We start from the raw sequence: 24,590 nt of genomic DNA, 5'->3' as shown, positions 1-24,590 counted from the left end.
TCTCCTGGCAGAGATTACAGTAACACATTCAAAAATTATTACCGAAAGGACTGCAGCAGCACCGATTATTCTAAACCTAAGTATATTTAATGGTGTGAAATAGCATAATATTTTCCTTCCATTTTTAAGGAGCCTTGGTAAATGTGCTTGGATCAGACTTCTGCAAATTATAAATGATATTTGTAGCAGCCCAGGTTATTTTGCTTGTCAGTCAACTGTACTCTGCACAGTAATGAAACTCGGTGTACTATTTGAGTCAACTGGAAAAGCTCATACTGCAGTCTAATGATCCAGCTTCTCAGGAATAGTTTTACATCTACTCTCTTTGGAGCTCCTGGCCTCACTCATAATGGGCATGGCTTCGTATATATCGCCTAGAACAGTGTTGGCTAACCTGTGACACTCCAGGTGTTGTGAAACTACATGTCCCAGCATACCCTTCCAGCAATAAGCTGCTATATATTGGCAAAGCATGCTGGGACTTGTAGTTTCACAACACCTGGAGTGTCACAGGTTAGCCAACACTGGCCTAGAACAATTAAAATGAAATTAGATGGGATACCATTAAAGGGTGTGGAATATAAAATAAAAACATGGAGATTTAAGCTAAATTATCATCATTTTGGCTATTATTTTGTATAGTGCACTGACTAGCCTTTTTCAAGCTCTAAATATGGCTGAAGGTCGTGTACATGGTTTATTTCCTCTTTATTCCTTGTGAGAGATGGTTCTGCTCATAGCCTCATGGTTACCTCACTTCTGTTTTCTCCAACCTAGACTTTTTTGCTATTAAAGCAACACACCCAACAATAGCAAAGCCGATTTTTATATACCCAACTGAGCTAGTTTATTATACATGACAAGAGGGGTATCAAGGTGCATGGCATTTTAATTCATTGCACCTGAAGTAGGACACCTCCAAAACCTTGGGCACCTTGACACCCCACTTTTTAAGGTAACATAAACTAGCTCAGACGAACATATAAGAATTCTCTTTGCCATTGTATGGTGAGCTTTAATGTAGTCCGTCTCCTCACCCCCCCCCTTTTTTTTTTTTACATGTTACTGTATGAAGGTCGCTCAGTATAACACTGGGTAGGTGAGAGCATTCAAAAGTAGAATTTGCTTTTGAAGTGTTAAGCTGCCCCATTCTCTCCCCCTGTCCCTTCTAAACCTCTTCATTGCCATGTGCAACACCTGTTTACGGCTGCTTTGCCATGCAGAGCAGCAGTGGACAGAAGGTCTCCCAACTTCACCACCGATCAGGACAAAGCTGTCCCATTTGGGATGGCAGACCAAAGCCTTCAAATCGGGACTGTCCCACCTAAATCAGGATGGTTTGTAAGTTTAATTTGCATGTGCCAATACACAGTAACCAATCAGCAATTAGCTTTACTTTGTCCAGACTAAGTTAGACAAGGAAAGGAAGAGACTCATTGGGCACAGTGGTTCAATGCAAATAGCGCACCTAAATGCTATGACCTTATTGATTATCAAAGCAGATATAGGGAAGTAGATTTTGATTTGTAGAATGATGTGTTATATTAAGTCAATAGTTGTATTTTTTCAATAGGCATTTTTTAATAGATTTTTGTTTGTTCAGAAACTACATAATATAAAATACAATATACAATTGAAAAAAACCTCAATATTTAAAAAAATATTTAATTCCAGATGTTTAAATCTTGAATGTTGCCATATAGCTTTACTCATTTTAGATCTATAGAATTAATGTTAAAATTAAATGTTTAAGGAACAATCTGAAGATATTTGTGTATCTGCCTCCAAGACAAGTGTTTGTTAATTCTCAGTTTCATGTGTAAATGTGCTCATGCTGCTCCTTAGACCACACTTGCCTAACTTTTGGACATCATCTCCTGTAGGTCCCAGAGGGGAGGTCCATAGGGCAAGTGCGGGAACATGATGCAGGGATTTGCGTTATGAAGGCCAATCCCCCAGCTGTGCTATGACACGATTCTTGAATATTCGTCATGAAGGACACACACACTTTACAAGACAAGTGCAATCTGGGAGCAGGGACGCACCCAGGAAGGGGGGAGGGGGGTTCCTAGTGCCTGGAAACCCCCCTCCCAGGCTGGGGCACTGTATGCTTGATATAGCTGGACCCTGCCACTGGGTAGGATAGAGCAGGACAGTCTGCCAACTGTCCTGATTCGGATGGGTCTGTGCTGAGTTTGGGGGACTGATTCACTCAGTCAGCGCTTTGTCCGAACTATAGAGACAGTTGGGAGGTATGTCCCGCTTCACACAGCTCTGCTCAAAAAGGGAAAGCTGCATGCACCTAACAGTAGTGCACGCAACATTGCCTGTGTATATGATGGGGATAGGAAGAGTTGGAGAGCAGCCAAGCACTGCCTAAAATTATAGCTATGCCCCCATGCATGCTGGTCATGCCCACTGGTGGCGTGGTGTGGAACCCCCTCTCTACAAATCCTGCATTACCCCCAGGGGAGGGTGGCCTGCCCCAAAATCTGTGAGTCTCCCGGGAAATCTGGGAGAGTAGGCAAGTATGTCTTAGACATAGGAGGAAAAATTTAAATGCTTTAATTAGACTTAAATTCAAATTAAAGGGAACAGGGATATGGACATATGTTAATCTAGTCAGAGCTGTTTATTTTTACAAACATTTGACTTTGTTAACGCAAGATGATGCTATTTTATTGATTGTACTGCCAATATAGAAGCACTCACCTTTTTCAGAATGTGGCACCTCCCCTTTTCGGAGGAAGTGTCATCATGTCATGCTTTTTCTTAGCTTAGTAGATGGAAAGGAGTGGGGAAACATTTCCTGCTCCCTTCAGTCTGGGAGAGTGATGCTGGGCATTGACATCATAGACCATCCCTTCACTGATATTGAGGAGCAGTATCTCATGTCAGTGTCCAGCGCTCAATTCAGGGGGTGCCGCCAGGTCATTAAAAACACTGGATGAGTGACAATGTGCTCTTCTGTTCTTAATGAGTTTTATTTATTTAAGAATAGCTTTCAAAGGTATACACATATACATATATGCAAATAAATCATATTCCACTGTGTTGTGTCCATGGAATTTTGTTCATAAGCAGCTAAAGTTACCAAGCTTCCTTTAAAGGCTTCTATTTTGTTTTCACAATAAAGTTTGTGAGCTGATCACAGTGGCGTTATTTGAATTTCAGTAAATAGTAGTCATATGCCATTAAACATTAATTATCTCCATTGTAATTACTGGTATTGAAACGTGCTCTTTGAATTGATCATGTACACCTTAATTCAACTTTTAATTGAAGGCTATGTATTAACATGGTGTAACTAGCCAAAAATACCTGCTGAATAATTAGAAACCACTTGTAAACTACTGTGGCTCATATACAGTGATCAATAGTTGCTGCCAAATAGGTGTGTTTGTGTAATCTGTCTTTTCATCATAAAACAAAAGGCCAAGAGAAGCAACAATGGGTGCTAATGAGACCTCTTCTTTCCTGGTAAAACCATACATGCAATAAAAAGCATTCAACAAATTCAATTATAACTTGTCCACAGGGTGGCTCTGTTTCCCTGGAAGCCTGCACACATTAATCATTAGACCTTGGCAGAATAATCTATTCTATACCATGCCTCCTACTCATATTAATGAAAGTAAATTGCAGAGAAGAAAGCTTCTTTATAAAACAAAATGTACGTTTAAATGAGTTATAGTTTTCCCTTAAAGGAGATCTTATGTATATGACATAGTTTTTCATACCTCTCCTCACTGTAACTGGCTACTGCATAACAGTAAACATACCACCCTCTGATTTTAACATCAGAGCTTTTGAGTTATTGGATCAGCTTTTGAGTTATTGGATGATATATTGGATAATGCAATCCTACTCTAAATTATAAGGATATTACTGAGGAGTTCCATGACCATATAAAAGCCACAAGCTTCTTATTATTTTATACAATTCACCGATAATTTGTAATAAACACGTTTTCTAATGAACATGGAATTAATGAGATCAGACCTTGCGATTTATGCTGATTTTATTTACCGGTTGTTTATTGCTATATTAGCATCACTTGTGTAGGATATTGACAAAGCACAGATATTGTATACAATTAGCGTAACACACTTAGGAGTCTATTCAACAAGAGGTGTAGAGTCAAAAGGCACTTTTACCACTTTTCCTAATTCGTCAGAGGGCAAACACTGGCGAAATCATAGATTTCTCCAGCATTAACCTAATTACTGAGACTTACCGTTAGACCTCTATGGGGACAGCGGCATTAGGTCAGTAATTAAGCTCATCTCAGGATGGCGTTACAGGGCTATTTCAATGGAATACAACTGAAGCATCTCCAGCTTTGCATAGAACTTTTCCATTCGCCGACAGCCCAAAGTGATACATTACAGCATTCTTTCATTATGCACCAATGCGATGTGCAGTGATGTGTATGGATTGTTACCGCATGTTATTAATAATTAGATCCCTTAGTGGTCAATTTATTAAAGCTCAGAGTGATGTTTCCAAACAGTTTTGGCTGTGTTAATGCACTTCACCATTATTTGTGCGTTCAAACAACAAAATTAAAGACAAGGTCCAGTGCATTTTGCAAACACTGAAAGGCTTATCATATATTTTCAACAAAATACAGCATTGAATATGTACTTTGTATATCACATCTGGCCTGTGACTGTCTCTCTTGACATTGAATAAATATGTCAGCGGTTTCTTTTAAAATATGATTGCATTGCAGCTGAAGAGATTTTATATATTTTCACCATGTATATGTATAGACACACTGGTGAGTATTGACTCTAAATATACTTTCCCTGTCTGGTTATATTACCTACCAGTGCCCCAACTTACTGATTACCTATACGGTATGGAAATTTAACATTTATATAGCACAATAGTATCTCATGGCTCAGACTACATTTCTATGTCCCCTACCAGCACAGCAGCTAACTGGCTACTTATAACATACCATATATAATTATATCATTTATCCATACAGTCTCTGCAACACAGCTATAACAATATTTGAATTGCTATTTGCGAATTGGAGAGTCACATAAGTAAATTTGCTACTATCAGATCTTTGTCTACCCAACACATTATATAGACGGGGATGCAGATTGAAGACCAGCCATTCTAGTGATTGGACAATAACCTTTGTTTTTTGTATACTATTGCATAAAGCAGTATCCTCAAAAATATAATAAATCAATACAACTGACCCTCTGAAAACACTAGGCATTGACTAATGCATAAACTATTACAGTTAATATTTTAGCAAACAAGATGCCAAGTAATATACCATAATGGTTTTTACACTATGCAGAAACACAAGTCTCATATATTTATTTTAAAGAAGAGAAACATCAATCTCATCATTTGTATCTGATAAAATATAATTATCTTTAATTTAAGGGAACTATAAATGTATTACATGGCTTTAAGTATTGTTGTTGTTAATATTCACTGGTTAATTTATTTTTAATTTGAATGAAAATATAATAATCTTGTGATTGATTTATTTTTCCACCAATAAAATTGCACTGTATTACTAATGGTAAATGCAATCTATGCACCTTGGAAACAGTACACATATATTTTATGTCAGTTTCCCATATATATGTCCTGTCTAGATATGACCACATTTTAGCTTTCACATTATAGGCCTGATTCATTATAGAATGTAAATGCCAATACATGCAATATATTGAGTAAAATGGGTCAGCAAATGCTCAGAAATGGACCATATGCCAGTGAACACAAGTGCATCTAAATCATCTTCGAATGCAAAGGACACTTCCAGCAGCCTCCAACTTCAAAGGTGAAATAGAATCAAAGAATTTGTCAGCAGATGAGAACCACTTGGCCCATCTAGTCTGCCCATTTTTTACTTTCGATAACCTCCAACGCTATTTGATCCTTAGTTCTTTGTAAGGATATCCTTATGTCTATCCCAAGAATGTTTAAATTGCTCTACTGTATTAGCCCCAACCACTTCTGATGCACCAGCTACAGGGCAGGTTTAAATGTCGACTGATAATGATGACGGTCATGTACGTATGCTAGAACATGTGTTTGCAACTGAGAGTAACTGTAAAAATGCATCATACAGTAGGCATTAATAACATCCTGATAAATATATTTCATGTTAAAAAAAGGAAAAGGAAAAAAAAAGTTTGTTAAAAATGTATTTTCATCAACGATTAACTTATTAACAGGTGTTTAATAATTGTACTTTTTTTCTGTGCGTGCTGTTGGGACTTTATATATACACACGGCATTACCTGCAGTGTGTTGTGTCTGTCTGCATACTGCAAGTGCCATATAGGCAGCATTGGCAAACCGAGGGGGGTTTCTTGGTGCCTGGAAACCCCCCTCCAAGTATGTAGCACTGTATAATTGAGGTGGCTGGACCATGCTCCCGCTTCACACAGCTCTGCTTGAAAAGGGAGAGCTGTGTGCACCTAATAGTAGTGCATGCAGCATTGCCCATGAATATTATGGGAACAGGAAGAGTTGGAGAGCAGGCAAGCACTGTCTAAAATTATAGCCACGCCCCCATGTATGCTGGTCACGCCAACTGGGGGCGTGGTGTGGAAAGCCCCCTCTACAAATCCTGTGTTTGCCCCTGGGCAGAGCGTACTTTTAGGCCCATATTCAACTAGAAATATTTCTTGAGATCCTCTTGTTGATGAATACGGGAGTACCTGCATGCAATTTGTGTCCAGTTTTAAGAAACGCAAACAGCGTTCTCTTTGCTCTCCTGGATGAATCAGACATTATATGTATTATTTAATTGCATTTTCAAATTAAAATTCTTAGACATAAAATCGAATCTTCAGCTTTATTTTAGAGGATATTGATAAAGTGCAGAGGTTTAACTACACAATTGGGAAATGAGTAAGAATTTTACAGTGTTTTCCTATTTACAGTGTTTTCTGCTTAAGAAACACTGCCCCTGAACTGCTTCAGCAAGCTTATAAATCAGATCACCAACCATACATAATTTATTTCAGTAGGTAACAGACTGTGCAGCACAGCATACAAATATGTTCTGAAAAATGTGTCTGTACTGCACACCAGACCAGAATATATATACAAAAATGCATGTTGTTGAGTAACATTGCCTTGGAAAGATGATTCTCTACTAATTAAAATCAGATCGTGTTCTGCTTGTGAAATAAAGCTAACATCATTTTAATGCAAGTATCAAACCAGATCATAAAAAAATGGAACGGTGTTTATTTTTAACACATTGTCATTTTATATGATCAATAAGACAACACTGTGTATAATGCCAATATAGGGCCCGATTTAGAGTTTGGCAATTCGCGTGGTGCAAAAATCGACTTTGTTTTACTATGTGAATGAGCAGCGAAATAATGTGGAGTTTAAAGTGAAGCGCAAGCAGCACTTGCGGCCCCCTGCGCCTGAAGAGGCAGATTGGAGATGTGTCAGTGCATTTCCTTACCGTAAGGTTGTGCACATGTAAGTGTGGCCCATTCCATAGAGATGTGGCCTGTATAGAGTAAGCTGTGTTGGTGTAAAAACATGTGATGATGATGATGATGATGATGATGATGCTGATGATAACGATAAGCACGTGACTTTAATAGTTAAAAAGTTTTAAAAACCTAAAAAAATAAATAATTATAAAAAGAGTTCACACTGCAGGTCTCCCTGATATGGCATAGTCTGGTGCTGGTTGCCGCTTTTTGGAGGGGGCAAAGTTTTTTTTTTAAAAAAAAGTTGGTGATTTATGTACACTTACATTCATTAGCACCCCCCCCCCCAAAACAACAAAATGTATTTATTTGTTATGACACCTCTACTTCTTAATATGTTATTAAGGTGTAACTGGTGGTAATTCTATGGCACAGCAGTATGCAGAGGAGCAGTTCATTTGGGAGTGCTCAATGCAATCTAAGGCCTGAGACAAGGGGCCTGATTTATTAAGGATCTTAACTTAAGAAACTTCTTATTTCAGTCTCCTGGACAAAACCATGTTACAATGCAAGGGGTGCAAATTAGTATTCTGTTTTGTACATAAGTTAAATACTGACTGTTTTTTCATGTAGCACACAAATATCAACTTAAAATTTCAGTGTACAAATAAGCTATAAAGTATTTGTGTGCTACATGAAAAAACAGTCAGTATTTAACTTATGTGCAACACAGAAAACTAATTTGCATCCCTTGCATTGTAACATGGTTTTGTCCAGGAGACTGAAATAAGAAGTTTCTTAAGTTAAGATCCTTAATGAATCAGGCCCTAAATGATTATGTTGGTCTCTCCATCACTTAATGAGGAAGTATGGATTGCTTTTATTCAATTTCATGTTATATCACCTTCTACAAACAGTAGACCTCCTTCCACACAAAGGACACCAGACAAGTGGATCTAGGAGTCCCTCTTGGAAATTAATAGATCATTGAGCTGGATCCCTGGATCACCACTCTTCTTTATAGCTGGACTGCTGGACTGGTGAATAAATTAAAGGCCACCAGCAGTGGACCAGCAGCCAAGGACATTTGGGTTGTTGTTTCATTTTTTTTATTATTATAATTATTTAAGTTTCTCTTCCATATACCAGTCCATCCAACATGGGGGAACGATACTTATAGGCACTCCGATATTCCTTTATTGCAAAAGATAGTCTATCCATCAAGAAAGAAAAACAATAGAGCTTGTTTTTAGCTACGCTTACACATTAAAAGATTTTACTAATTTAATGTAAACGTAAGACAAATTTTAAAGCTATTCTGATCAATATGTACATCTGGTCATAAAAAGTGTTAAAGACATTGCAGTGGTTTTATGTCAAGAATGTATGTTGACAGAAATATAGAGAAATGATTTGTTTCAAATCCAAGACTGGTAAGAGTCGGAAAATAATTTTCTTAACTAGTTGATGTGTTAATTGGGTGTTGTGCTTCTTTGGAGCCTATGGCAGTTGCCTTAGTTACCTAGTCCTTGAGAGTTGTCTCAAGGGAAACTACTTTTTATTTTGTACAAATGCTTCTATGCAAATATGCATAATTTGGAGAACATCCAAAATGTATATTTTGTTGGTGCCATGTGCAAATGCTTTGCGTGACATTGCGATATTGACAGTTCGATATAATACATTGGTGGTTTAATTGTATGTAAGTGTATTTGCTTGGTAGTAATTTACACTTCTAGTAGTTGCATTGTGCATGCACACAACACATGCTGGTATTTGAAGCTGCACATCTCTGGCACTCGTACCTACACAAGACATGTGCTGTTTTCGAGTTGATGATGATGATGATGATTGCCATTAGACGGATCTATACACTAGATTTAAAGCTGAATGTATAATGCGCGCGACTTACAATACAGGCAAGGAAGTGTAAGTATGCAGACATTTATTTTTACATACACAAATGGGCATCTTTCATGTTCCATTTTAAATCCACTGCCTTCCCCCATCTACATGTCTGCAAAAGTAAAAACCTTACCTTAGCCTGTTATCTACATTTGGATCACTCTCACACATTATAAGATGTGTCCTAATGAATGAAGGGACTAAATACCATTTTCCAGCAGTTCTTAGCCCCTAAAGGCTCTGACTGAATCAAGAGAATTTAGTACAAGTTCTGAAATGCGTAATATTCCCCCTGTTGCTGTTCATTATCATATCCCCTTCTGCAAAATATCTTGTCTTTTGCATTCTTGCGTAAAAACTATGACAGATTTAACTTATATCAACATTTATCATAAAACTCTCCATTTCATCCATGTATAGCTAGGTCTGCCCATGATCTGGAGCAAAAATCTCCCATCCAATTTGATTCAAATAATCATAGTATTCAAGTGTGGAAATATACGTACATAACAGCTCAACAAAGAATGAAACTGCCTTTGTGTTGCTAGTTGTTGTTGCTGTTGCTTTCTAAAATAGAAAAAAAATCTTTGATAATTGCCAGTTCTTGCAGTTTAGCAGACCATCGCAATTTATAATGCCACCATTGTAAGATCTATATGGGTAATGCGCGTTGCAATGAATGGGTGTTTGGAGTATATGGGGAGAGGGCGGTATACCCCTTGGCTGCGCCCTCTATGTAACACATACACATCCCTGGCCTGTTTCCAGGAGCTCCAGTTGTGAGGTATGGTACTGATCCTACACTTACGAGACCATTGGTTTAGATTTGTCTATTAATATATTGTAGGGTTAATAATGGAATGTGGGATTTCTGTGAATATTTCTGTAAATGTAGGGACTAATGATTTAATTACATTGCTAGTTGGGTGGGAAGGGGCCCGACTCAATAAATGTGGGCGTTATTGATGTAATGTCAGGGTTGGTTGAGAGGAGGGAGGCCTATAGTGTTCACTATAGGTCTCCCCATAGTGAGCATATTGAACATGAATATGGCCAGGAAAAATGGGCAAGCGTAAAGATCTGAGTGACTTTGACGAGGATCAAATTGTGATGGCTAGATGGCTGGGTCAGAACATCTCCAAAATGGCAGGTCCTATGAGATGTTCCCCACAAGACCTACCAAAAGCGGTCCAAGGAAAGACAGCCAATGATCTGGCAACAGGATCATGGGTGCCAAATTCTCATTGAGGTGCGTGGGGAACAAAGGCTGAAAGGCTAACCCGTCTGGTACAATTCAACTATCATCTCTACGCTAACGACACTCAACTTTACCTCTCCTCTCCCGATCTCTCTCCTTCCCTCCTTTCTAGGGTGTCCGCCTGCCTCTCTGCCATCTCCTCCTGGATGTCCTCTCGTTTCCTTAAACTTAATCTCACTAAAACTGAACTTATAGTCTTTCCTCCCCCTCGCACCTCACCCCCCTCTGACCTTTCTATCACCGTCGACAACACCTCGATCTCCCCTGTCCCCCAACTTCGCTGCCTCAGGGTCATCCTCGACTCCTCTCTCTCCTTTGGCACCCACATTCTCTCTCTTGCTAAACCTGCTGCTTCCAGCTGCGTAACATCGCTCGCATCCGCCCCTTCCTTTCCCAAGATGCCACTAAATGTCTTATTCACTCTCTGATCATCTCCCGCTTGGACTACTGCAACCTCCTCCTTACTGGCCTCCCCCACTCTCACCTCGCTCCCCTTCGATCTGTACTTAACGCAGTCGCTAGGCTCATCTTCCTTTCTCGCCGCTCCTCTTCTGTCTCCCCCCTTTACCTATCCCTTCACTGGCTCCCCTTTACCTTCAGAATCCTGTTCAAGCTCCTCACTCTTACATAGAAGGCCCTCACCAACTCCACAGCACCCTACATCTCCTCCCTCCTCTCTACTCATGCTCCATCCCGCCCTCTCCGATCAGCCAACGACCGTCGCCTCTCTTCCCCCCTGATCACCTCCTCCCACGCGCATATCCAAGACTTCGCCCGCGCTGCCCCCCTCCACTGGAACAAGCTCCCTCCCTCCATCAGAACTTCCCCTATCCTGTCCAGTTTCAAATGGGCTTTAAAAACCCACCTTTTTCTTAAAGCTTTCCAGTCTCCCACTTAACTTCTTACCTTTTCTTCTACCTCTTCCCCTTCATTCCCCTTCCCTTCTCCTTATCCTCCATTTCTCTTTCTCTCCTCTCCCCCGTGTCTCTCTGTCAGTCTACCCCACCCCTTAGATTGTACGCTCCTTGGAGCAGGGTCTTCTCTCCTCCTGTCTTCACCACTTTTAACTCTGCTCGCCAGCTACTTTGCCTTCCTCCTCGAGGACCCTCTTCCCCCGTCCCCTCTCGCTCCCTCCTCTTCCCCCTGGGGGTCTCCCTCTCTTCCGTGCCCTCCTTCCTAGGTGCCGCTGTTGGCGGACCTACCCTTCTCCCCTCCCCCACCTCTCTAGCTGTGCCCAGAGCTCACTGAGTTACTGTGATTATTGTTTACTGTTCTGTGCTGTCTCACCTCGTATTGTAATTTTTGTTTGTCCCTGTAAGACGCTACGGACGTCTAGTGGCGCCCTATAAATAAAGATTAATAATAATAATTATAATAATAATAATAATAATAATAATAACTGAAAAGCTACTGTAGCACAAGTTGCTGAAAAAGTTAATGCTGGCTAAGATAGAAAGGTGTCAGAACACACAGTGCATTGCAGCTTGCTGCATATGGGGCTGGGAAGCCACAGACTGGTCAGAGTTCCCATGCTGACCCCCTGTCCACTGCCAAAAGTGCCTTCAATGTGCACATGAGTGCCAAAACTGGACCATAGAACAATAGAAGAAGGTGGCCTGGTCTCATGAATCAAGTTATCTCTTACATTGTGTGGAAGGAAGAAGGCAAGCCAGTGGAGGTAGTACATAGCATAAAAGATAAAAAAAAATATTTTCCTAGTAAAACTTGAATTGCAAATTTGGCACACACTCATGGCAGCAACAGGGCTAATAGTCATTCTGATTAGTACTAATTATTGTGCTGTTATTGAATATAGCTGGTTATTTCTATGCTCTCTTATACTTCTGTGCTTTCCCATCTATCACCTTTATTGTCTTTAGCTGAAAAGATCACAGAGAGAACATAAACACCCTCCAATTAAATGCTAATTGAATTTTATAAACTGTACATACAAAACCAATATTTGAACTCTATAGGTCAAATGAGGGCAGCAAGGGAATATATCAACCAGCCCAGAAGAAGACCCCAGCTTATGAGGTGAATACGTTGATTATAGATATCATATATTCAGCATTCTCCATTTAATTTTGCTGATATTCATTTCAGGTTTCTCCCTTTTTTGCAAGGTTTCAGCCCTATACTAACCAAAGCAGCACAATTTATAATGACACATTACCATGAACGATAACTTACTACACGAAACAACAAATACCAAAACATCAAGATTTGCCATAGCATAAAGTACTGGCATGACTATGCTGAATTTTCCAAAGAGAGTTTTGTGGCATAAACATTAAATACAAATGTTAACTGATGGAAAATAAAGAATGCGTCATTGGAAAAGGCCAATGCAACACACAATATATGAATGATGCCATAGGAATCTATTTTTGATATTTATATCAAATATTAAATAAAATTTAGATATATAATATATTGAAATACATTTTATTTTATTTTTATTTTGGGGTTTCTTTATTTTAGCATCTGTATGTTTAAGTAATCTTAAAAGGCCAAATTTGCCCTTAGCACAAGTTTTTAAAAATTTGGCACAACCAAGAACTCATTGCAGGTGTACAATTGTGCTCAAGACTAGAATGAGACACAAAAGCAATCACAGCATATACTGTAATGTTCATTTTCTTGCTATCAATAAATATTGTCCACTACGATCAACGTGGTTCCAATGCACAAAAGAGATTTAATAGCAAAATGTGACAAATTGCAATAAAATAAAATAAAGCAAAGTACAGCCAATACATACGCAGTGCACTGGATCCAGCAAACAGTCATTCAATCCTGAAGCCTGTGGTCAAAGTAGACTGAATGATGGTCACAGTGCCTGGTTTACATACAATTTGTGGTACATGAAAAGCAGTAATGATGTCATAAAGTAAATAAGACAATTATAAAAGAATTCTCCATTGGTTCAGGATTTAGGACAGTCCACTACACTGCAGGTCATAGGTCGGTTCAAACGATGCTCTCCAAGGGTGAGGGGCAACTCACTCCAACTGTTGCCTACGTGTCGTTCCTCAGCAGCCCGGTACAAAACAACCTATTAGCATTCCAAACACAATATCATTTTGAGCATTAATCCTTTATCATCCATAACTAGCATACGCAGGGTGCGATCGCTTAGCAGTAGTAGCGGATTTCTGATGGTAAAAAGTGGATTAGTATGACACATAAACATGATAGATTTCCTATATCCTCAGATGTCAATAAATTTGTTTTAACCAAGTGTATATGTGAGTGTAAATGTATTTATAAGTGTTGACTAGTGTAATTGCATAATTAGCCCTTCCACACCGTAGCGTACTGTTCGCTTGTTTTCACATAAAAACAATTAAATCCATGTTTATTAATTTGAAACCACTTCATCCAATTATTTGACTTTCACAATACTTCAGATCATCTCACTTTGTATCACTGTTTAAAACCACACGTTTTGCACAAACAGGAAATGGTATTATGGGAACCCCAATTTTAAACTAATAGAATACACTTTCAAACCTATAAGCTAATAGGACTTGCGATAAGTTCAGACTGAACGTTTTACAACATTCAAAGTTTTTTTAAGACATGACCATATGGCGAATTGAACCACTTTTTTTTCCACTCATCTCTGCAGATAGGCATTTGAAAGTAATGTCAAACAGAGGATATGAAATAAAAAGGACATTCTGTATACTCAACATTTATGAAATCAGGTCTACTCTATATCTGTTATTTGATTTTGTCTCTTTGGCAACTGGCATGCTGCTGTCATATCTGCTGCAGACTGTTTTAAATGGATAAAAGTGGTGTTAATACGATACATCATAATATCACTGCTTTTTTCTTGTGTATGGTAGAAACTAGAGTCATTTAATTGAGCTTGTGTTCTTTTAATACTATAACAGCAGATTACAAAATACAGGTTTTTTTTTCTTTATAAGGTAACATTTCTATGATAATTTAGAAGAGTCTACTAGAAGTCATTATTCTGCAAAACATTGCATCTGTTGAAAAAAAATACCTGTAATCATCCTGCAATTACTGTAACTGCTCCAATTTTTAACAGGAGACATGAACTTGTTTTTGGATACTGCAAGGCAATTACTGGAAACCAAGAAAGACAGACAGGTCTAATGAAAGTACGCTTCTATTTTGCATAATTTTACTGAACTGCATCCAGGAAATGCTGAAGTCGTCAAAACAGATATGCATTTGAATGTGTTACTTTCTAAATGAAATTAAGTTTGCCACCAAGGAAATATAAAAATAAGTATTTCAATTGTATATCATATGTACATAAGTACTCATGAAAATTTTGCTGATCTGCTTATTTTAACAGTTCACACAAGGACAGATGGAAAAAATAAAAAAAATAACTGGTGAATACACAGTGATCTATTGCTACTGTCTTGCATGGATACTTGAGGAGGGACTGGTATTTGTATGATAAATGATATCTGTTGACTGTCTTTAGAGGGCAAGTATTACCTGGGCTTCCTGCCAAAGTGGAATATTTCATATTTTGTTTTCAGGATCCCAGATCCCAAGGACCCCTTACTTTGCATGTAGTTGGAAAATCTCTGTTACCATAGACAGTGATTTGGTGTAACTGCTATGAGTAAAATCAACAACTCATGATGTGACTGAAGAAAGATAGATGTATTGGATCGTGACCGTTCCTGGCTGAGATGTTGAGCTGCAGCTTTGCAATATATAAAGAAGTTAATGGACACTATGAAATAATGGACATTCCTTCATTCACTTTGCTGGTGAAGTGTATACATTCATCACTAATCTGGTGGTGCCGTGGTCCTAAGTAGACCCTGAACAAGGGACATTGGTGTCCATTTCCAGGATGGAGAGTGAGGTCTACAGGAGATTAAGCTACCAAAGTTACATATACTATTAGAATAGATGTAGATATCCCTTGGTAAGACACAGATTGTTCATCTGACCACTGCCCTATGAGTAGAATTTCTAGTAGAAACTTGAGCGAATAGGAGAGAGATACTATAGACAGGGTCATTGTCAAAATGCACATACAGATGTAGCAAGTATTAAAGAGTCCATTGTTATATTTGATAATTGGTTTCAGATTGGGATTGGTTCTTTTCAGTTTTATCTTTACACTATTGATTAAAATTCAACAGGCCGACAGAAATATCCTCTAGATACAGTATTTTGCATACCACATAAAGAGATAAAAGCTAATGAGTTTGGTTGATGTTCTTCTTGAACTTTCTTTAATTTCTTAACATAAGTGAAAATCCCAACTGCTAGGATGTTGTAAGAACTCTGCGGGATTATGATGACTATAGTACAACACATAAAAGTTAAATAACTCAGCCCCATTCAAAATATGAAAACCCAACCCAAAGTATTATTCGTTTATGTAATTACATTTAAAGTACAATAAACATTTAAAAATTCATATATAAAGCATGACATTTAGGTGTGCTAAAACTACTCATCTCTCCTACAACTGCCCAGTCCTGCTTTGAGCTAGCTGCATCTTTATAAAATAGCAGACTCATCTCACTCCTAAACAACGCAGCTGCAGTCATCACATGCAGTTTCTGGCAATCATAACCTCAATCAAAACAAACCTGAAAAAGTGCTACAATTTACGGAATTATATTTTGCTCAAATGGCGACTTCCTTCACTATAAGGTCAACCTTCCGTCTTACAACATCTCTGCTACCATAGACTGTTATTTGGTGTAACCCAAGAGGGTCTCTCACTGCTATGATGAGCTGAGTAAAATCAACAACTCATGATGTGACTGCAGAAAGATAGGAGTATTGGATTCTGACCCTTCCTGACTGAGATGTTGAGCTGCAGCTTTGCAATAAATAAAGGCTAAGCAAACAACTTCTTCAATATCCACCCATTCCTTGTAATCCTATTGCCTTCCAAAGTATCTGCTCCCTCTCCACCTCTGCATGCTCTCTTCAAACTGTCACTGTCCACTGGCACATTCCCATCCTCTTTTAAACATGCACTCATCTCAAGAATCATAAAAATAATCTCTCAGGCAAGCTCTCTCTCCAACTATTGCCCTATTTCTTTCCTCACTTTTGCCTTTAAACTATTTGAGCAACTTGTGTTCAACTTGTGTATAACTGCCTATCCAACATTCTTTCCTTTCATTCTCAAACATATGCTTCATTCCACTAAGATTGCACTCAGAAAAGTGATCAATGATATATTTACAGCAAAGTCTAATGGTTACTTGTCCAGATTTATCCTCCTGGACCTCATCTACTTCTCCTCCCCTGACCTCTCTTGTTCTATACCATCTCTAGTCTCTCTGGTATGTCCACATGTCCTCAACATGTCCAGAACAGAGCTCATCTCCATCACCGTCAATAAAACCACAAAGTCTCCTATGCCTGCTGACTTGGTGTCACACTTGACTCCATGCTCTGCTTTAATCCACACATCCATCCTCCTTGCTGGCATTCCCGTCACCCATCTATCCCAACTTCAATCAATTTTTAAATTCTGCAGCAAGACCAATCTTCATCTCTTGCTGCTCAGCCATCTCCCCCCTCTTTGCAAATCCCTACATTGGTTCTCTGTATCCTCCAGACACCAATTCAAATTACTCACCCTGACCCACAATGACCTCAAGATCTTCACCCTTTCATTCACCTCAAATCTCATCTCAAAATACTCCCCTTCTCACTCTTTTAGATCTACCTCTAATCCACCTCTCCCCACTGATTACCTAGCTCCCACTCCCACCTACAAGACTTCTCCAGTGCCGCTACCCACTTATGGAATTCCCTACAATGCCCGATCAGACTCTCCCACAGTTTTCAATTCTTGAAGTGGTCTATGAAAACTCATCTCTCTATAAGAGCATGCCCTACTCCTAAGTATACTACCCACACTAATGCAAGCTCACAAGTGTCCAATCTCCACACTTGCTCCTTTTGTTTCACCTATTCCCTCTTCCAATCAGAATGTAATCTCTCTCCTGAGCTAGGACCAGCCCTCCACACCCTTTGTTTTCATGTCAGCATTTAATTTGTGTTCCTTGTTTGTTCCTGTTTTATGTATGTCCTGTTTTCCCCAGAGCACTGTGGCACCATATAAATCTATAATAATACTTTTTACATTTGGCAACCAGCTACTCTACTAGGGCATTGTTGGAGCTAATAGTTCTACCCAGTGAATAATGGGAGGGATATCATAAGATTGATCAAAATGTGTTCTTGGCTTTGGATGTACAGGCAAACAGCAGCCAATAGTTTGATTTGTGTGCCAAGATTGCTTTCTAGTCCTGGACCTGCTTTCAGTAGGACTCACAGAGTTGAAAGGTCTGTGCTAATGAAAGGCAGCACTGATTGGATGGCTGAAATCCTCTTGACACAAGTCATGTCAACCTTGCGAGTTATCTTTTTATGAAACCTCAATTATTCTGACTTTCTGCCCTATACAAATATACATACTGTTCAAGATTGACATGTGATTGGTCATATGTATATAGTATGTTAGAAAATGGGCCATAAACCTTTTAAAGCATATGATATGTGCAAAGGATATATGGGAAAATGGGGGCTACAGAAAGAACCTTGGACAGGTATACATCACTGATCATTATTTATATCTATTAGTAGAGTATTTTCTATTTGTGCTTTTGAAAACTGCAACTATGTATATTTCATATACATATAAATAAAAATATATACTGAGAAATGGAAGGTTTAGTTTTGAAGAATTTGAAAGTAAACTTTTTTTTTATACATTTTCTCAGTCAAACATCACATTCCTATTGTAAGCAGTAGCTATATTTTTTTGCCTCTCCTGGGAATTCTTCAAAGCTCATAGACTAGTACAGTGCCTCAGCTGTGATGGTATCTGATGAATTGCCACTGACATATTTGACACTTGATATGGAACTTTATTGCAAATATTACTTTTGCTTCTTGAATTGAAGCTCAGCTACTTTGAGTACATTGTGCCCAGGAGGGTGTTTTTGTATTCTATGTAGAGCCCAAACTTTGTAATAGAGACAGAAAAATTCCTTCTTTCCTATGCTAATGTTTCTCAGAAATATATAGGATTCTTTATTATTTTGCACAGTATTACCTCTGTATATCCTATGGATCTTTCCCGGGTTCCCATGTGAAAATGTTATTGTTATATAGAGTGTACTTTGTTGCATAATGTTACCTTCTTTTTACCAATGAGCTTATAAACATGTAAGTAAATTCAGCATTCATTATATATGACTTTAAAGATTCATATGTTGACAGTGTTTGGACTACATAGAGAGCTTGGGAATACAATGGTCTACGACTGCTATTTTCTTTCTACGTGGTATTTAGCTAAGATTGATGTACATGTTTACATGTTTACTGATCTATTGAAGTATGACATTACAAAATCAATAATACGAAGGAGGAATTCTATTTACAATAATGATTGCACGGAGAAAGAAGTGCCCCTAGTTATTCTGTACCTATGTACTTAAGGTCTTTATAGAGGTCACGTTTAAAAACAGAACTTTATGGATGATTCAATGCTGTCTACCGTATTAGATAAATTGATCTTTTTGATCAAAAATGTGGAATTCAATATATAGAGAATATGTATTGGTAGATTTTTTTTTCAGCGTAACATATTTTACTAGATTATTGATCAGGTCGCTGAGGTATTCATTAACTGGTTGTGTGATGTTGGAGAAGGCAGTTATAAGGGACTTATAGCTAAAGACTCTTGTCCTGAACCCCAACTGTGATGAATACATTCCATACCCCTGTTTCAGTTTGGTGGGTTGGGTTTCACAAACCTGGGCAGGGTGGTTGGTAAGTAATTTATTGACAGTTTTAATATACTGGAATTATCCTTGTATACTAACCATGTCATTATAGCTTAACTGGTCTAGAGGTCCAAAAGACTGAACCCCCCCCCCGCCCCCCAAGCACTAAAAAGTGGGAATAATCTTACCTTAACTCTTTATGGCACTAATTGGACCTCAGATACTGCCTTCAATATAGATCCCTACTCTCCTAGAATGCCTGGGAGAATACGCCACCCTCCTGGTTCCCACCTCTCCTTCTTGCAGAGAGGGTGGGGGCCTAGCTGAGATGATTATCATCATCAGGCCTCCACTGACATGAACTGATGACGTGATTGGCTTCATCTTGGCTCGCCACCCGCTGCATGATGATACGATTGCGTCATTGAGCGGTGTGGGGCAAAATGTATCAACACACCGCCATAGATGTCCTCTAGTTTTTCCTTGAAAAAAAAGACAAGTATGTACATTTTAAAGGGAAACACATTAATATATGCATATAAACAAATTTAAATAAAAACTACAGGTGTAAATTTGCTGCTTGCAACAAAGGCAACACCAGTGTCAATAAACTGCCATTAGTTATTAAGACATAACTAATGTAGTGTCAAACAAGTAGCACAGAGGGAGAGAAATAAAAATTTCAAATTAAAACATCTGCTATTTTACATATCTAATGTCTACATGATCTCCATATATTCTTTTCCCAAAACAATTGCCATTTGCCCTATCTATACATTACATTATTAGCAATGCTAGTTGCAGTTGACCAATACATAATTTATTCCATTGATTTGCAATATGTTTATTCATTATTTACACACAAGTTTTTTTATTTCATGACTTTATTTAAAAGTTTTCACAGTGTTTTCAGTGTTTTATTTATAAGTTCTCATATTTCGGTGTACTTCAGGCACGTGCTGGGTGAGTATATCAGGCATGGTTGCTGTGGGTATTGTTGGTATATCTTAGGCAAACCCAACCCTAACAATTCTATACATCACATTCAAATGTCATCAGTTTTTGGTCCAGGCTCCTAGCATTTGGAGAAATGCGTCCAGTCCTGAGTCTCTTTTTCCCACAGAAGACAATTAAAGCTGTTGAAATTATAGCTTATCTTACTAAAAGCATAGGGCCTGATTCATCAATGCACGTATCTGCTGATTGTGAGTGCATCGTACACAAAACCACTCTGAGCATGCTCAGAATCGAGAGATACATCCGTGAACACAACCCTTTCCACCTTGTTTTCAAACACCAAGGACAATTACTACAGCCCACTATTTTGGGGAGTCAGCAGGGTGGGGAAGGGGCATTTTCCATAGTCAATTTACAGTAGAGGCATACCAAGCTCAAACACTTGCATCCAGCTAAGAGTGTCTGAAAGTTACTTGTTTTACTGCTATATATCATGCTTCAGCTAAAGGGCTAGTCTAAGTTCTGATCAGTAGTGATGACAGTCTCGTATACATGCTAGAACATGTGTTTTCAATCACGAGCAACTGTATAAATGTATTTTATGCTCAGTAGTGTTCCCGTTTGGAAACTGTGAGTCCGGGGTACAATGGATTTATAACACGTGACACTCAAGTTTTCTCGGTGGTAGTCCCTAACGCGACTACCACTACACCGACAAAGACATACCCGACTTCACAAGCCTGAAGCTGCCAATCCCGAAAAGATGGTAATAGCGAAGCTTTGAAATCACTACTTCCCAAAATTGCGATTAATGCACAAGTCGGCACACAACAAGTCATGTGACTTTGTGGGACTGTACTATTATTAGGGGTCTTAAATGACTCATGCAGGGAGCCACGGAATGTAAAATATTTTACAGCAACCCTTCTACTTTACACATTCCGCGCCTCCCTGCATTAGTAATTTAACACCGCTCATAATAGTACACTCAGTATGCGTTCCTTGATAAATTAGGCCCATAGTATATATTCCACAAATTACTAAGTATCAATCTTTGCTACCATTACATTTTTGTTTAATAATGTTGTAATTAATGTACATTAATTATATGCATCCTTAAATGAAAAAATATGTTTTAATTTAGATAGTAAAGTATAGGTAATATTTACTACTTTAAGCAAACTGATGAGTATTCTTAGATTATGAATTCCTTTTTATATTTATTATTATTATTATTATTATTATTATTATTATTATTATTATTACTAATATTATTATTAGCATTAGTATTATTATACTAATATACTGGTACTACTATACTACTACTACTATTACTACTACTATACTACTACTACTACTACTACTACTACTACTACTACTACTACTTTAGCATTAGTATTATTATACTAATATACTGGTACTACTAAACTACTACTACTATTACTACTACTACTACTACTACTACTACTACTAATAATAATAATAATAATAATAATAATAATAATAATAATATAAACATTAGAGAATAAGTAAAACTAAAGCATTAGCTCTGTGTAGGGTTTCTTACCAACAAAATAAATAGATATGATGTTATACTTCTGAACTATGAACTCTTCTAATGCACAAATACAATCTGATGCGGAGTATGTATCAATCTCTGTGCTGTCATTGAACCCTGTAATTACCTCCCTGTGGGCTGTTACAGCGGTTGTCAGTGATGGTGTTATGGTGCATCAGATAGCTGTAGAGATACTTCAATGAAAAGGGTCAGCGTAACTGGGAGAACCTAACTGCTGACATCTGGACATTCTAATGGGATACTAGCTTAATCTAACAATGTTTATGTGGGGAAAGATACTTCAAAGAAGGAAAGGTCACATCGGTAGAGATGCACATGTAGTTATTGATTATATGTAGCGTATGTTGGATCCTATAGCAGACAGCAACAGTGTACAGTAAAATCTTGTGATAGTGACCATCATTTCTATTATTGAGCTGTAATATTATTATTATTATCATCATTATTGTTGTTGTTGATGTTGTTTTTGTTGTTGTTGTTGTTATTAATAATAATAATATTTTAATTTGGTTCTTTTTCTGTATGAAACTCAATGTAAAGTCATATTACATATGTGTAAATAATCAAGTGTGTATAATAATAATAATAATTATAATAATAATAATAATAATAATAATAATAATAATAATCAGGCTTTTAATTTAAACATGTTAGGCCTGAGTAATTAAGGAGAGCAAAGCATTAAAAAGGAATAACTTTGCACCTTGGCTAAACCATGTTGCATTGGAGGGGGAGGTTAATTTAATATGTGAGGACAGATTTATAGTTGTGGTAGGACATGTCCTAGATCAACTTTAAATTTCAGTGTAAAAGTAAATCTATCAAGTATTTGTGTTTCACATGAAAAATATCCAGGATTTAACTTATGTGCAAAATAATAAACTAATTTGCACCTCTTGCAATGTAACATGGTTTGTCCAGGAGCAAAACGTACTACCTTCTTCTGCTCTGCTCTTTTTAATGACTCAGGACCGCTATTTTATTGAAATTAATGGGTTTTTCCTGGAGCGTAACAAATAAAATAGACTTTCTGCTCTGATAGTCGTTGAAGAGCTACAAGCAGCATCTGTGACTATTGTCACACATGCGCTTTGAATGTTAATGTCTTTAGCGCTCAAATCACTTAGATCTGACGCATTGAGGTAAATGTGGAGTATTCATCCCCTGTTACATGCCCGATTTGAGTGTGAGAACTCCCTAGCTGGAAAGCACTCCCATAATGCAACTGTGTGACAACTTGAGCAATACAAGTGCTCCGTAGAATTTTTTTAAGTGAAAATTATTTGTTGGCACCTAGTAAAAATCATTTGTGGAGGTGAACATATGTAACGGAAGTGACATCACGCACATCGCACACGCACTCTATTTGAATCCTCCCTGTGTGATCTGTGCTGTCACATTATAACCCACGTATTCTCTTTAATGCTAATGGCAAGTGTGTGGGAAGTGCAAGTCGGTACCATTGGGACATATGGTACTTAATTCAAGTTAACAATCACACATACAACTGTTTGCACAAGGCTGTACAGGTACGCCTGTATTCAACAACAAGAGAATTTCTCTGCCTATAGGGCACTTGCCATATTCAGACAGACACAACACACTGCAGGATATGCAATGCATATGTATATAAAGTCCAATCAGCAATGCATAAATTAAAAAAAAAAATATTAAATACATTAACATCTTTTAATAATATAGTAATAATGAAAAACATAAAGGAATAAAAAAATATGTTTCTTTTCTTTACATGAAATATATTTATCCGTAGGTTATTAATGCCTACTGTACATAAAATTCATTTTTATATTTGGTCTTGATAGCAAACACATGTTGTAGCATGCATATGCAGCTGTCATCACTATCATTCAGCACTTACACCTGCCCCTGTAGCTGGTGCAATTGATACAACTGAAAGTCACATACCTGAAAGATGCCCAGAGCATAAATCAAACGGATATACATGCACTCAACCTTACTTTACATTGCCTCTGTGGATACTGCATACGGCCCTTCCATCTCCCATTTCCCCCTTGATCTCATTTGAACACTAATTGGATGCACTTGCGATCATTGGTAAATATTCTCTTTCTGAGCATGCGCAAAGCCATTTTATGTAAAATCTGGCACCTATCAGCATTTGCATTCCTTAATGAATCTGGCTCACAATGTATTATTCAACGTCAACAATTTCCTGAGTTTACATGTGTTTCAGGCATATCATATTATTTTAGCGACAATTTAGCAAACCCTTAAACAGCCACAAACAAAAAAGCAATTATTGGACAAATAAAACATATATTCTAAAGAAAATTGTCATTCAAAATGATGCTGATCATTTTTTGCCAAGCCATGACATAAGCATTTTTTTTGCTCATGCCAGATTTAAGCTTGTCACCTTATTTTCACCCTGATTTGACCACCTTGAGCATGTGTTGACTTTAAGGGTCTGATTCATTAAGGAAAGTAAAACAAAAAAAAAAGAAGTAGCTTTGCACCTTCGAAAAACCATGTTGCATTGGAGGGGGAGGTAAATTTAAAATGTGATCGCAGATTTATAATTGGGGAAGGGCATATCCTAGATCTTCTTTAAATTTCAGTGTAAAAAAAAAGGAGTAAATGTTCTCCTGGACACACCATGTTCGATTGCCAGGGGTGCAATTTAGTTTATTATTTTG

General features: G+C 37.8%; 1 protein-coding gene across 1 annotated transcript in view; it reads left to right on the top strand.

Annotated features, from left to right (window-relative positions):
• Window positions 1–24,590, top strand: part of CSMD3 (CUB and Sushi multiple domains 3) — an 853,424-nt gene that overhangs the window by 284,332 nt on the left and 544,502 nt on the right. The window lies entirely within an intron of this gene.

This window comes from Mixophyes fleayi, chromosome 5 (assembly GCF_038048845.1).
Source record: "Mixophyes fleayi isolate aMixFle1 chromosome 5, aMixFle1.hap1, whole genome shotgun sequence".
Lineage (NCBI taxonomy): Eukaryota > Metazoa > Chordata > Amphibia > Anura > Limnodynastidae > Mixophyes > Mixophyes fleayi.
Note: the sequence above shows the minus strand (reverse complement) of the source record. Positions and strands in the feature narration are given on the sequence as shown.